This window comes from Dendrobates tinctorius, unplaced genomic scaffold (assembly GCF_039654945.1).
Source record: "Dendrobates tinctorius isolate UK_male_01 unplaced genomic scaffold, ASM3965494v1 ptg000071l, whole genome shotgun sequence".
Classification (NCBI taxonomy): Eukaryota; Metazoa; Chordata; class Amphibia; order Anura; family Dendrobatidae; genus Dendrobates; species Dendrobates tinctorius.
In genome coordinates this window covers 21,939,465-21,955,677 of record NW_027361739.1, presented here as the reverse complement: position 1 = coordinate 21,955,677, position 16,213 = coordinate 21,939,465, and the positions used below count along the sequence as shown (strand labels likewise).

General features: G+C 44.2%; 2 pseudogenes; both read right to left on the bottom strand.

Annotated features, from left to right (window-relative positions):
* Nucleotides 1-11,679: 11,679 nt before the first annotated feature.
* LOC141096110 (glutamine--tRNA ligase pseudogene) lies at nucleotides 11,680-12,747 on the bottom strand (annotated as a pseudogene).
* Nucleotides 12,748-12,752: 5 nt separating this feature from the next.
* On the bottom strand, nucleotides 12,753-13,622 carry LOC141096109 (glutamine--tRNA ligase pseudogene; annotated as a pseudogene).
* Between the last annotated feature and the right edge of the window lie 2,591 nt (nucleotides 13,623-16,213).

Sequence of the window (16,213 nt, the reverse complement as noted above, 5' to 3'; positions counted from 1 at the left end):
CGCGTGGTTCTGGGATTTTTGCTCACCGTTCTTGTGATCATTCTGACCCCACGGGGTGGGATTTTGCGTGGAGCACCAGATCGAGGGAGATTATCAGTGGTCTTGTATGTCTTCCATTTTCTAATTATTGCTCCCACAGTTGATTTCTTCATTCCAAGCTGGTTGGCTATTGCAGATTCAGTCTTCCCAGCCTGGTGCAGGGCTACAATTTTGTTTCTGGTGTCCTTTGACAGCTCTTTGGTCTTCACCATAGTGGAGTTTGGAGTCAGACTGTTTGAGTGTGTGCACAGGTGTCTTTTTATACTGATAACAAGTTTAAACAGGTGCCATTACTACAGGTAATGAGTGGAGGAAAGAGGAGACTCTTAAAGAAGAAGTTACAGGTCTGTGAGAGCCAGAAATCTTGATTGCTTGTTTCTGACCAAATACTTATTTTCCACCATAATATGCAAATAAAAGGAAAAAAAAACAGACAATGTGATTTTCTGGATTTTTTTTTCTCAGTTTGTCTCCCATAGTTGAGGTCTACCTATGATGTAAATTACAGACGCCTCTCATCTTTTTAAGTGGTGGAACTTGCACTATTGCTGACTGACTAAATACTTTTTTGCCCCACTGTATACCGCGCAAAGAACTTCTTAAAAAATAAATAAAATCAATTCTTCTGCTGCTGATTTGCTTATTCTGCCTCCCAAAGATCGCAGTAAGGCTCGGCTCACATTTATCCTGCGCTCTGCACTGAGAGCTTGCTCCAGCGTTTCAGTGTAAATCCCTTAAACACGTGATTCAGACACCAAACCCTCTGTGGAAGATTCCCTATAATAAGGCAGATGGAGGCACTGTTGATGCTATCTGTCCTATGATCCGTCGTTTTCCATCCTTTTTAAAGCATGCATAAAAGCACGGTTGGCCACAGTTTTGTGCATTTATGAAAACAAGAACACCACCGAACAGAGGCCAGATGTAGTCCAGAGTAATTCTGCTGCCTCATTTTAGTGAATTGACCCGTTAGGGGTTTTATCTGAATCAAGTCATTTGGAGATTTAGATGGAAAACCCAATTTAAGCGCTCAGCGTAAAGCGCGGGATAAATGTGATCAAAATGTTATATGAAATATTCCCAATAAAAGTTTTTACTCACTCTACAAGATGGCAAGATCCCGCACAAATCCATCATCTGGAAAAATTGGGGGCTTGAATGTTACTGGTAGCACGAAGGCTCTGGAAAAGCTCTATGGCTCCCCGCCCCCCAAAAGAAATCCAGTGAATTCTGCACTCCCAAATCCAAATATCCTCCTTCCTTCTGAGCCTCAGTGTGCTTAAATCACATTTAGTATCAACATGTTTGACATTTCTGTAGCAATGAGAGCTTGCTTAATTTACAGGGTACAGGGTCTAAAAAGCACAAGCTGGGCATAATGTACTGGCACTACAATGTACTGGGCACTAAAACGTACTGTAGTGATGGACGAATCTGTGTATGCTCAGGTCTGGCGGGTTCGGCTGAACAGTTCAAAAAAAATTTGGTTTGGGTACCTGATCTCGAACCCGGGTCCCATTCAGATGAATCGGGGCCCGAACACCCATTGAGTACCACACTGTCATCTGCCTGACAGCAAATCCTGGCTGGGTCAAGCCGATGAAGTCTTTGGATGGGACGGGACAAGTGGTATGCAGGCGGATGGTCATGGGAATGATGGTTTATTTGAATCTATTAAGAAATTACTCGTTAAACGAACGAAGATCTGGTGGAGTAGAATATTTTTAGAGAAATATATCGTGAAAAATATGATTCCGAGGGGCCTACGGGTCCGTATTCTACCCACTTTTCCCATTGAGGACGCCAAATTTGTGTCGAGTTGGGAGGAGGCATGTGGGACATGTTCTCTGGCATTAATGAAATTACTGATTAACCACAATTTGAAATCTATTAGTGGTTTGGATAAGGAGATTGATCAGGCCTTGGTAGATCTCCGGGCTGGCTGTTCAGTGGAACAATTGAAATTGTACGAGGATAATCTTGAAAAATCAGTGGATACTGTGGTGAAGAAAATCAATGACACACAGGCCTCAAAATTCAACAGGGACATTAAAGATTATCAAGACAAAATTGTGTATCAATGGAAAAGACATGCCGGCAATTTATCAGTAGGACATCGCAGTGTTTCTAACACTTCGATTTCGTCACTTAGTACTCAGTCTGGAGCTTCCACTGCTTCCATGGTTACCCGAACTAGGGCTAATTATGGGCGAACAAGAAATCACAACTTTCACCCATACAAAAGACAGAAGTATCGTTCACCTGAAGGCCCAAGTAGGGATAACAAGGTAATCAATCTCAGTGACTACGTGCTCACTAGAGCCGATTGTGATTTGCTATATAAAGGTCTGTCATTCTCACCTATGGCGGGTTTTGACAGATTTACAGCTATTAAAGATCTGCACATCTTTGCCAGATCTTTACTTTTTAAACGTTTTTTCTTCGATAACAAGAATAAATTGTTTCCTACAGAAAAAGAACAGTCGGCCCTGAGAATCCTTGAGAAGTTGGCGGAGGAACATTCATCCATCGAGGGAGGCAAGATTCCTCCGTTTTTGAGGGTACGCTCCAAGAAGTTCCCCCCCTTTCAAACTGTGGTGTCATTGACCTTTTTGTTAAAGTTGTCAGTAATGAATTTCTTAAGATACCACAGTATATACAGAGGGACAACCTTACTGGGGAGGAGAGGAAACGTTTGAGTTATCTAAAGAGTCTCCCTGACATTGTGATAAAGCCGGCGGACAAGGGGGGAAACATCGTACTATAGCCCAAACAAATGTATGAAAAGGAAGCCATGCGTCAGCTCTCTAACACTACGTGTTATAAGAAACTGACTTTTAACCCCTTGTCCGCCTACTCTACACAGTTGAAGGGGATCCTTACAAGAGCCAGGGATGCCGACATTATTTCGGGGGAACTCTTCACTGCATTAATAGTAGTTGAACCCATGATACCAACGTTCTATCTCCTCCCTAAGACTCATAAAAACATACAGTGCCCCCGGGTAGACCCATAGTCTCGGGGCGGGGGGGCTACTTGGAGTGTATCAGTCAGTGCTTGGATTCCCTCTTCCAACCGCTTGTGGAGGATTTGCCATCCTACCTCAGGGATACAAATCAACTGCTACGTAAAATGGACGGTCTTACTTTGGAGGATGATACATTTCTGGTCACTATGGACGTGGAATCGTTGTATACAAACATCCGCCATAGTGACGGATTACGTGCAGTTGATTTCTTTCTATCCACATCCAATTTTTCCCTGTGTTTTAGGACTCTCATGTTGGAAATTTTAGAATTTGCCCTCACGCATAACTTCTTTACGTTCAGGGGGTCTTTCTTCCTGCAGCTCCAAGGGACAGCGATGGGGGCGGCCTTCGCGCCCTCGTACGCCAATCTGTTCCTGGGGCTGTAGGAGAGAGACCTCCTGATGTCAGATCGACTGTCATCTATGGAGCGCGTCCCTCTTTGGACGCGCTACATAGATGACATTTTATTGATCTGGCAGGTGGATACAGGGTCATTAGAAAAGTTCATCTTAGAATTAAATGGGAATGGCCTCAACATTCATCTCACTGCCTCGTATGATCAAGACAGGATAGAGTTCTTGGATGTTCTGTCGAGGAGGGGTCCTGAAGGGATTATACAGACCACTATTTACAGAAAGCCTACTGCCACAAACATGTTCCTGCATGCATCCTCCTTACACCCGACACACATGGTACGTTTTGTACCGGTAGGCCAGTTTTTACGCCTCAGACGCCTATGTTCAACAGAAGAGGAGTTTGAAACTCAAGCAAAGGACCTGAGGGGTCGTTTTGCGGAAAGGGGATATAGCAACAGGTCAATTAAGAGGGCCTATTTACGGGCCAAATATAGCAATAGAGATACTCTTCTGTACAAAATTGACGATGAGGTGAAGAAACCAGAGGTAGCGAGATTTATTACCACCTTTAATGCCCGGTCTGACCAGGTACGTGGTATTTTGAATAAATCCTGGAACATCCTGCAAACTGACCCCATTTTAGCAAGGATCATCCCAGAAAAACCACAAATTACCTTTAGGAGAGCTAGGAATCTACGAGACCATCTTGTACGTAGTCAATACGTTGGGGACCCACCTAAGACCTTTTTGGATAATTTTACCCGTAGCAATAAAGGTGGCAGTGCGGCCTGTGGTCATTGTGTGGCGTGTGTTAATATGATCAAGGATAACAAGTTTACGGATTCTACAGGGCAGAAACAATTTAAGATTGAGAAAAATATCAATTGCCTATCCCGTAATGTGATATATTATGCCACATGCCCATGCTCCCTGATCTATGTAGGTCTTACGACCAGACAACTGAAGGTCAGGATCAGGGAGCATGTGCTGGACATACAGGCCGCGGCCAATGAGGATGAGGTGCACTTTCTGAAGACTCTACCGAGACACTTCAAGTTACACCATAATTGCGACAGCAGTGGCCTTACATTTAAGGGCATTGACATGATAGATATGGGGATTCGGGGTGGAAAGATCTCCCAACGCCTAGCTCAAAAAGAAACGCGTTGGATCTGGACGCTAAATACGGTGCATCCCAATGGATTAAACGAAAGTCTGTCTTATGTTCCATTCTTATGATTTCAGTCTCGTGTTTTGGGACTGTGCTTTGGTATACTATGGTGCGGTAGTTTTTATGCATTAGTTTTAATTTTGTTTTCTTTTAGTTTATTATTAGGGTCGGGTGTACGGGGTCGTTTTGGGACACAAATCTATTGCTCCTGGCTATAAAGAAGGAATCTTATGGCACTCACGGATGAATTTGGAGAAGAGTTTCGACTATACCCATTCTGGACATTAGTTGTGGCCCATAGACGTCCAGGAGATGGATGATGTGCTCGTCGGCTCTCCTTTTTGAAGACTCCGTGTGGATTGTTAATGATATGGACTTTTATACATGAAGTTTGTTCTTTCTTTATATTCATCTCTGATATGGTTTTCCTTGTTTCTCCTTTCCTTTCCCTTTTCCCTTCCCCCCCCCTTCCTTTTCCCCCCCTTCCCCTCCTTCGGCGTTATTTGCCACATATATATATATATATATATATATATGTGTGGAATATATTGAGCCAATAAAGTAATTTATTTTTGGCCATTCTTTATGGTATTATATGTTTACATGGATCCTATAAAGTTTTATCTAACATCATATTGTGGCCAGTACATACTGTATATCTATAAGGGCAATACATATATTCAATATAATTGTAATATCATATTTTGGCCAGTATATATCTATAATGGTAATATGAATATTTAATAAAATTGCAATCATGGCCAGTTATTGCATTATACATGGTGACATAAGACACCTACATATGTAGCACCATGGATTTTCTATGGTGATTTTCTATGGTGTTTTTCCCTCCCCCCTCCCTCTCCCCTCTCCCCCCTCCCCCCTTCCCCCCCCCCTTTCTCTTTCCCTTATTAGGGTATTACCAGGAAGATCCTCTGACAGAGGATTATTTGTCATTAATATTACAAGGAGAGAGTTATGATAAACTAATAATCTCTAGTATATGTATGATGTCATGTATTGGTATGTCTGGAACATTTTAACTTTGCCCTCTGTCACCTATTCCCCCTATTCCCCTCCCTATTTTAATTCATTATGTGGTGTTGTCTGTCTGTATTCGCCCCGTTGTGGGTTCGTCTTTCACTTGCCCCATTGTAATATGGCCGCCGGGGTTCACAAGTGCCACGCATGCGCGCCTACTGCTCCTTCTGTGTGACGTGCCCAGCCAGTGTCGGGTGCCGGATCACGTGGGCCCTCGTGTTTCCGGCCGCGTCAGTGGTGGGAGGTACCCCTGCAGTGGAACGGCGAGCGGCGTGTCCGCGGCACTTCCGGTGGGCACACATAAAAGTGTGCACCATGTATTTACCGTTCACGCCCCCTGAGGAAGGAGCCCTAGAGCTCCGAAACGCGCGTCGGGGAGACGAGCAGTCCGCCCGGTCATCCTGAACCTTTCAGTGAGGTAATACTTTTGCGGGGAAGTAACCCTTCCAGGGTAGGTTGTGTGCATGTTCGACAGTGCTGGGAATCTCCCCTCTATTCCCAAAAGTGTGCTCCAGCAATATAGTTGATTCTGCTTTGTGGCAGTATGTGAGTGGGATCTGATTGCTTGATCTATAGAGCACATATGGGTAATAGATAAGGGCACTATTTTTTCTATTATAGTTATTGTTATATATGGATTTAACATGCGCAGTCAGTCCAATACATAGGACAGCCTATTTTTACCCCCTAATCATTGGTAAAGTCCTTTTAGGCGTGCTATTTACCTCCTCATTCTCTGAAATTTTGAATATAAGTAATGGTTTATTTTGTAACTGGGTTTGACTGTGGCTGGACTGCTCGTTTTGCACTTTTTGCACTATTTGCACTTTGGTTGCTATTTGCACATGTCCTCCAGTTGTCCTTTTTTGTCCATTATCTAATAAAGACGTTTAATACTTTAATATTATGGATCTATGGTCGCATCTTTTTCTGTGGTTTTCCACATTCCTCACATTATAAGTTTTAGCGATTGATCCTTGATGGTCCGGTTTCTGCTGCACCTGTGTGTCAACTTATGACATACAGGATGCAACGCTATACCGTTGCTATTGTGTTCTGACAGCACAGAAAACACTGGCTCTGATCGGTGGTAAGATCATTGCCGCCAGTCAGAGAGATGCAGTTTCCACACTGTCGTATAGATGAAAAAAAAAAAAAAAATTGAGCTTGGTTTGAGTTGGTATACATGCAGCATATAAACGCATGTTCACATTGGCCATAAAGCATACAAAACCTACAAAAGACAAAATTAGAAAAACCCTGCTGTAATTAAATAAATAAAAAGCAAAAGTGCATTTAAGTAATACAGAGTCCTTAGTAATACTGTATTTGATCAAATATAGCATAATAATAATAATAATAATAATAATAATCTTTATTTATATAGCGCCAACATATTCCGCAGCGCTTTACAGTTGAACAGTTTCAAACACAACAGTCATAAGTAACAACGTTAACAATACAATAATTAAAGCGAAATAAGACGACCCTGCTCGTGGAGCTTACAATCTACAATGAGGTGGGGGGGATACAAAGCACAGGTTTGTATTTACAATGATGTATTTACAATGACGGTCCAGCCATCTTCAGGGGGTGGGGGTTAGATGGAGATAGTGAATGGGCTACACACACACAAACATGACTTTGATTACTGAATGTGATAGGCCGCTCTGAACAAATGTGTTTTGAGCGAGCGCCTAAAACTATGCAAATTGTGGATGGTCCTAATATTTTGGGGTAGAGCATTCCAGAGGATTGGCGCAGCACGGGAGAAGTCTTGGAGTCGGGAGTGGGAGGTACGGATTAGGGCAGAGGTTAGTCGAAAGTCATTTGCAGAGCGCAGCGGTCGGTTAGGCCGATAGACAGAAATGAGGGAGGAGATGTAAGGGGGTGCCGCACTGTGGAGAGCTTTGTGGGTGAGAACAAGTACTTTGAATTGTACCCTGTAATGAATTGGCAGCCAGTATAACGACTGGCGAAGTGCGGACGCGTCTGAGAAACGATTAGCCAGATGGACAACCCTGGCTGCTGCATTAAGGATAGACTGGAGAGGGGAGAGTCGAGTGAGAGGGAGGCCAATTAATAGAGCATTACAGTAGTCTAGGCGGGAGTGGATCAGGGCGACAGTGAGAGTTTTTGTTGTTTCCATGGTGAGAAAAGGGCGGATTCTAGAGATGCTCTTTAGGTGTAAGCGGCATGAGCGGGCAAGAGATTGTATATGGGAGGTGAAGGAGAGATCGGAGTCGAACATAACACCCAGACAGCGCACCTGCTGTCGGGGTGTTATTATGGTGCCACCCACAGAGAGGGAAATGTCAGATTTAGGGAGGTTAGTAGATGGTGGGAGCAGAAGAAGTTCAGTTTTGGAGAGGTTGAGTTTCAGATAGAGAGCAGACATGATGTTGGAGACTGCAGACAGACAGTCAGTGGCGTTCTGTAGTACAGCGGAGGTAAGGTCAGGGGATGATGTGTACAGTTGTGTGTCATCAGCATAAAGATGGTACTGAAAGACAAATCTGCTGATGGTCTGTCCAATTGGGGCTGTATAGAGAGAGAAGAGAAGGGGGCCAAGGACTGAGCCCTGAGGTACCCCAACAGTGAGAGGAAGAGGAGATGAAGTGGAGCCAGAAAACAGAACACTGAAGGAGCGGTCGGAAAGATAGGAGGAGAACCAGGAAAGAGCAGTGTCCTTAATGCCTAGTGACTGGAGCCTAGAGAGTAGGAGAGGATGGTCAACAGTGTCGAAAGCTGCAGAAAGGTCGAGAAGAATGAGCAGAGAATGGTCACCATTACGTTTTGCTGTCAGAAGGTCATTGGTCACTTTGATGAGTGCAGTTTCTGTCGAATGTAGGGGGCGGAAACCGGACTGTGAAGGGTCTAGGAGGGAGTGAGTGGAGAGGTAACGGGTAAGGCGTGAGTATATCAGGCGCTCCAAGAGTTTAGAGATGAAGGGGAGATTGGAGACTGGTCTGTAGTTGTTTGTGCAGGATGGGTCAAGGGTGGGTTTCTTTAGTAATGGAGTAATGATAGAGTGTTTGAAGGAGGAGGGGAAAATGCCAGAGGAGAGGGAGAGATTAAAGATTGTAGTTAGGTGAGTTGTGACGACTGGGGAGAGAGACTGGAGGAGATGTGAGGGAATGGGGTCGGTTGTGCATGTAGTTGGACGAGAAGAGGAGAGGAGCCTGGAGACTTCTTCTTCTGTGATGGGAGCAAATGTGGAGAGTGAGCCAGGGGAAATGCAGGGAGGGATGGGAGTCACTGAACTTGGTGATTGGGAGCGGATTTCCTGACGGATATTGTCTATTTTCTCTATAAAGTGGGAGGCCAGGTCATCAGCGCAAATGTCTGTGATAGGGGCTTGTGCTTTTGGCCTGAGGAGGGAGTGAAAGGTGTCAAAAAGTTTCTTGGGGTTGTTGGATAGTGAGGAGATCAGGGTGGTGAAGTAGGTCTGTTTGGCGAGGTGAAGGGCAGAGTTATATGTCCTTAACATAAATTTGAAGTGTATGAAGTCTTCTGGTGTGTGTGTTTTCCTCCATAAGCGTTCAGCACACCTAGAGCATCGCTGGAGAAATCGGGTTTGCGATGTGAGCCAGGGCTGTTTCACTCTGTGTTTGGAGGTTCTGAGGGTGAGGGGAGCTACTTGGTCAAGGGTGCTTCTAAGAGTGTCATTGAAGTGATGTACAGCCAGATCAGGACAGGACAAAGAAGAGATTGGGGACAATGATGAGTGTAGGGAGTCTGAAAGTGTATGAGGGTTAATGGCTTGTAGATTTCTGACTGAATGGTAGGTAGGAGGGTGCTGGGGTGAGTGAGGATTTGTGAGTGTAAAGGAGAGAATGTTGTGGTCAGAGAGGGGAAGCGGTGAGTTATCTAGGTAGGAGATTGAGCAGAGCCGGGCGAAAACCAGGTCCAGGGTGTTACCGTCTTTGTGTGTTTCAGAGGTTGAGAGCTGAGAGAAGCCTAGAGAAGTGGTTAGTGATAGAAGCTGGGATGCAGATGTGGAAGTGGGGCTGTTAATGGGGATGTTGAAGTCTCCCAGGATAAGGGTTGGTAGTTCTGAGGACATGAAGTGCGGCAGCCAGGCAGAGAAATGGTCCAGGAAGTGGGTGGGTGAGCCTGGGGGCCGGTATATGACCGCTACTCTGAGGGAGAGGGGACGAAAGAGCCTGATGGTGTGGACTTCAAAAGAAGGGAATGAGAGTGATGGAACTGAGGGGATGACCTGGAAAGTGCATTGTGGGGACAGGAGTATGCCGACTCCACCACCAGGTCTATTTGTCGGTCTCGGGGAATGGGAGAATTGTAAGTCACCATGGGAAATGGCAGCAGGAGAGACAGTGTCAGAATCCTGAATCCAGGTTTCCATGAGGGCCAACAAATTCAGAGAGTTTTTCAGAAAGTAATTGTGTAGGAAAGGAAGCTTGTTGCATACAGACCGTGGATTCCAAAGGGCACAATTGAAAGAAGGAGCATAAAATCCGTCCGTCCCACCATCGACAAGGTGACTATGTGGTCGCGGCCGTCCTACACTGTCTAATATTAAAAATCTTATCATGTGTCAAAGTTGACGACAGATAAGGGCAGACAAGGACCGGGTCCCAACCAGTGGACACCAGTCAGGGGAAGCCTTGAAATACAATTTCCAGCTCAAGAGAGGGAGTCCACACACCAGCTTGCACAGAATGCAAAAATGCAAAGAAAAAAACACAAAAATTGACCTTGGTTTGAGTTGGTATACATGCAGCATATAACAGCATGTTCACATAATGTTTTGGGTTGCCATAATTATTTAAAAAGAGAAAACATAGTAGTTTGACAATAAATGGCTTCACTCAACCACTAACCATGAGTGGAGAAAAAGTTTTGATATTATCATTCATATTCTCTGAAAAAAGGCCAAAAAAGCAAAAATTCTGTTGGGGTATGTAAACTTTTGAGCACAACTGTATACTATTGAGAACATGGTAAGTCATATAAGGGGGAAAGATGAAAACCATAATTAAGTAATGGGGTGGACTTTACAATCCCCATTTAAACCCATTGGTTTAAGGGTATTTAATTCATAAATCCATTTTAGTTCCAACGCCAAGGTCTCCACGCCGTATTTTTTAATAAATTAAATAAATAATTTAAAAAAGGTGTGAAGTCCGCCCTCATTTTTGACACCCAGCCAATTTAAAGCAGACAACTGAGGGCTAGTATTCTCAGACTGGGAAAGGGCCATGGATATTGGCTCTCCTCAGCCTAAAAATGTCAGCCCGCAGCCTTCCCAGAAAAGGCGCATCTATTAGTTGCGCCAATTCTGGCACTTTGCCTGACTCTTCCCACTTGCCCTGGTGCAGTGACACGTGGGGTAATATTTGTGGGGTTGATGTCAGCTTTGTAATGTCAGATAACATCAAGCCAAGAGGTTAGTTTTGGAGAAGTGTCTATTAGACACCCCCATTGTCAGGAAAATATTAATTATTTCCTATTGTCCTAGGTTCCCATAGAGGACTTCCTGCTGCCCCACCCCCATTTGGTTTGTGTATTGTAACACTAAGCTTCACATGCAGCCACATGGCTGCAACCCCCTCTCTGTTTCCCTCTGTGAAATGCTGCTCCCTTTCCCCTGCCTCTCTCTCCTTTGCAATGTCCACCTGCCCCCTCCCTTCAGATAAACGATCTCTGTGTAATGTGAGATGATGATCTGCAAGCTCTAGCAAAGAGTAAAGTTTCCTTTCAGAATTCCTTTGTCAATCAGGCTTAATATTCCAGGTTGAATTTCATAACACTTGATAATCCTAGAGAAAGGAAAAGTAGATTTCCAGGACTAGGGTAATTGGGGCTATGCATGGCAATGTTTTGCAGCCTTTAGGGCCATCAGAAACCTGGGAAATGAGGTTCTGCCTCCAGTAACACACAGACATGCCATATTTGGTCTCAAAAGAATGGTCACTTTGCAAGGGAAAATGTAATGCCCCTAACGCCACCCAGTGAGCTTTCCAGCCAAAGATATGGAAGATATGAGTTTTTAATAATTATTCAAAAGGGGCATACGTCCTTTAACCTAGCCCACCAGTGAGGTCAGCAAGGGAAGGGTCCCTAGGTTTGTGGGCAAAGCATAAAACCATCCTAGGATCTTCCTTCAGTGTAACTGTCCTATTAAATACAATCTTGTCTTCAATGGTGTCTGGATCCACAGAGAAATACCCCAATCTTTCAAACTGTAATTTGTCCAGAGACTTGCAGTTCTTCACAGACTAGTCCACGAGTGCATCTGGGATGACAGTCAAGGAGTTAGGATTTAAGTCACTTTAGAATCCACCAGGAACTTCAGACGGATCTTCAAGACTCTTGTGCTGGAATAGGCGGTCATAGAGACACACTTCACACACCAGCGGGTTGGACACCCAGTGGATGAAAGCTTTGGGCTTCTCAGCTATGTTAGATTTTGTGCAGGTGACCTCCAGCTCCAACACTTTACCATTTCCATCCTTTATGACGTTCTTTACAGAGATGACGCACCTGGCGTGTCTCAGGCCGACTGGCTGCTCTGGGGTCAGCAGCTTATATCCCTTCTCCATCACCTCCCTGAAATCCATCTGCTCGATATAGATGGTGGAGGAGTACGGCACTGTGTGGAAACCTTTAGATTCATCTACTGGGAAATTTGGCACTTTGACATCTAATAACTGGTCACCAGGGAAGTTTATGATTCTGATTTTCAGGGGTTCCAGCACAGCCATGACTCAGGGGGGTGTCTCATGCAGGACCTTTCAGACACAGGATTCCAGTAGGTGAGGCTCCATTGTAGTCTGAGCAACTGTTACACCGACCCTTGCAAAGAAATTATTTATTGCTTCAGGTGGGTATCCTCTCCGCCTCAAAACTATTAGCGTGATGAGACAAGGATCATCCTAGTCCCTGACAGCTCCCGTTTCCACAAGTTTAATAATTTTCCTCTTTGACACCACTGCATAGTGAAGGTTCAGACGTCTGTATTCCCACTGCAGCAGGCAGTGCACATCCAGCGCGTTATACAGCCAGAAGCATGATGATTGCCTGGCCTGGAACTCTTTGGTGCAAAGAGAATGTGTGATATGTTCTTTGGAGCCACATAGACAATGAGTATAGTCTTATAGTCTTTTTCTGGGTTGGTGTCATAATAGCGCAGAAAACATTTGCCACCATTTGCCTTTGCATATCCAATATTGAAATTGATGGCCTTGGACGTGATCAATGTGCAGAATGCCGTTTGGCTCAGGAGGAAATCTTGTTCTCACCTGCCCCCCGGTGATCTCCAGGCGTTTTTTCAGCAAATCCATAGTTTTTGGCATTACACCATATCCTTCCTTCTTGTAATTTTCACCAGGTTTGTGGAATTTCAAGGCCTCTTCTCTTAGGTGCTCCATCAGAGATGCAGATTCTAGCTTTGCCTCACCATTTGCGGCTTCATCGGTTTTTTCTCAGACTCCACAACTTTCTGCTTCGCTGCCTTGGGTCTCTTTTCTAGATCAGCTTCTGTCTTTGGACCAGGTAAGTGCAGAAGCTGCATGTCTACTTCATTCTTAATGATTTTTCCATTGACCCACTTCAGGCTGTTCTTAGCCTCCCCATTAGTAAACCTATGTTAAAACTATAGCGATCGGCCAACAGCTGCTCTTTATATTTCTGTATAACAGTTTCAACCATTTCTTCTATCGATGGGGTTCATGGGATGACTCTTCACATAGTCCAAGGCGGCAGTCAACAGCAGATCTGTGGAGATTTTCTTATTGATGACGTATCCAACAAGAAACCACAGTATCTTGGTGTCCTTGAGGCGAGTGGACACATTGTAAATGAGAGTACTGATGACCTTGTCGATGGATTGTCCAAACACAGCCTGGGCCGGGAGCATGGCTTCCCGCAGCACCGTGTTCAGCACCTCATTCCTCAGTGTCTCCTTCGCCTTCTGCTCACTGAGCCCAATAGACGTGAACAGAAACAACGTGTTGGCCGCCATGTTGGAACTGGGAGAAAGTAAGAGCCCCTTTTATTTCTAACTGTCTGTACATATTGTATTTTGCCTCCAATTGTAATATCTTTTGTATTTTTGTAAACACTGCAAATATTTTCTGGAGTAAACTTATAAATGTACTATTTTCGTTCTTTTTGCTCTATGATTGAACCGTCACGTTTTCCACACAAAAACCCGCTACTTTGGGTTGGTTCCTGACGCAATATAGGCATTTGTATCAAACGAGATGGTGGCAGCGTGGTGTCCTGGTGTGATTGGAACCCTGGCAGGGACGGATCAGAGGTTTATGTGTGTATTCCTGGCTTGGGACTGGTGATACACATACCGCCCTCACTGCAGAGTGCCTGATAGCCAGTACGTGACAAGGCAGCCTTTCTGCTGACTACTTATCCTAGTTGCAGTTCCCTGTCTGACCTGAGGGTAAGGGGGGGCACCAGAGAGCTGCAAGTTCCTAACTGGAACTGAGAGACAAAAAGTCGGGTTATCCTGACATCCATTATTAACCCCATAGTCTTATTGTAAAAAATACACAGCAAGAATATAGTCAGTTAATTGAAAGGCGCAGACTTCTTTATTTTAAGTAAAAACTCACCATCCTTTTACCAATTTCTTCATAAAGAAATAAAAAAGCAAAGCTTTAGTCACCTTTCCACTATCAATTGATGCCCAAATCCCACTGTAAAAAACAAAAAATAATTAAACACCATATTCCTCACCTGTCCGCCAATAATCTGATAATCTATTAATGCCCATTTCCAATGAAGATCCGGATGATTTACAGTGCTGTCACATCAGTGATTCTCCACACCAGCTAGAACACACTGAGAGTGAGAAAGATCACCGGAGTTCATAGCTTATGAACCCTGGTCACCTCACTTATGGCACTGCTTGCATTGTGAAAATTCTCAGACAGCGAGCAATGACGTAAATGAAGTGACCAGGGTTCATCAGCTATGATCTCCGGTGACCTTGCTAACATCAGTGCTACAAACTGCAGGAGTGTACTCACATGCCTGTCTCAGAGTGTTCCAGTTGACGTGGAGACAAACGTCAGACAGGTGAGGGATATGGTTGTTTATTTTTTTATTCTCTTACAGGGGACATGGGCATCAGTGAATTAGGCGTAAATGTGAGTATAACTATGCTTTTTTAGTTTTATTTCAAATAAAGAAGTCTGTGTCATTTCAATTAAAGGATTTTATTCTGGCTGTGTTTTTTTTTTTTTTTTACAAACTATGGGCTTATTATTGGGGGCATCTTATAGATGCATCTCCATTACTAAACCCCAGCCTTGATGTCAGAGGTCATAAAACAGCTGATATCAACCCCACAAATATTATCACACTTCCCAACGCTCTAGGGCAAGTGAGAAATGCTGTGCAAAGTGCCAGAATTGGCGCATCTAATAGATGTGCTTTTTCTGGAGCTGCTGCAGGCTGCTATTGTTAGGCTGGGGAGGCTAATATCCATAGCCCATTACCAGTCTGAGAATACCAGCCCCCCAGCTATCTGCTTTAGCTTGGCTGGTTGTCAAATATAGGCAGAACCCACTCTGTTTTTTAATCATTTATTTAAAAAATTAAAAAACGGCGAGGGACACGTCTATTATTTAAACCAGCCATAATAAAGATGACAGCTGAGGGTTGCAGCAAACAAATGTTGGTTTTGCGTTCGCTAGTTATCAAAAATAGAAGAGACCCCACGTTATTTTTTTAAAAAAAATATTTATTTATAGCACAGGTGCCTGCTCTCACTTTTATCAGTGACAGCAGGTGTACGCTGATGAGAGTAGTACTCTCTCATCAGCTGACACCTGTGACTGGCCATAACCTTTTTACCACCAGTAACAGCAACTGGCTCATGTTGTCATCTGACAGTATGGGAACCACAGCTCTCTGACCAGTGGTAACTAACCTACCGTCAGTGAATAATGGGGGAATTTAATGGCAGTTTACTTACCTCCTGAAAAATGTCTAGCTGTAACAGGACCTAGCTCAGCAGGAGGGCCCAGCCTTCTTTGCTTCTGAGAAGAAATTCACACCTCAATCAACTAACAGTCTCCAAGATCCTACAGGAAGACCCCCTGAGGAGACCATGCAATCTAAATACTTTGTTGAGTCAGGTATGATTTCATAAGGAGAATATAGATTCCTCATATATCCTAGCCACACACTGGTTACATTTTTGAGATCTCTGGAATGGACGGAACGCCTTTCAGGGTCTCAATCTGTTCTAGCACCCCAGGGTGGGAGCAACATAGAATGGCTAGTAGAAGCTAGGTAGCAATGCTGTGTTTGTTCTCCAAGCGTAACAGGGCCCCGGCCCTTTAACCTTCAGTTGAGAAGTTATGATCTTTCATAGGTTTTGAGAGATGTATCTACAAATCTCCAGAGGAAGGGGATAAGGACCCTCCCTGTATGACAGCATAGGAACCACAGCGCTCTGATCCTCTGTAACAATCTTACCGTTAATTAGAGCCCATGATGACAGTGTGACAAACAATGGATGTTTTGGCCCCCATTCATCTGAATGGGGTCCAAGTTTGGGTTCGAGTTCAGATACCATTCTGGTACCCG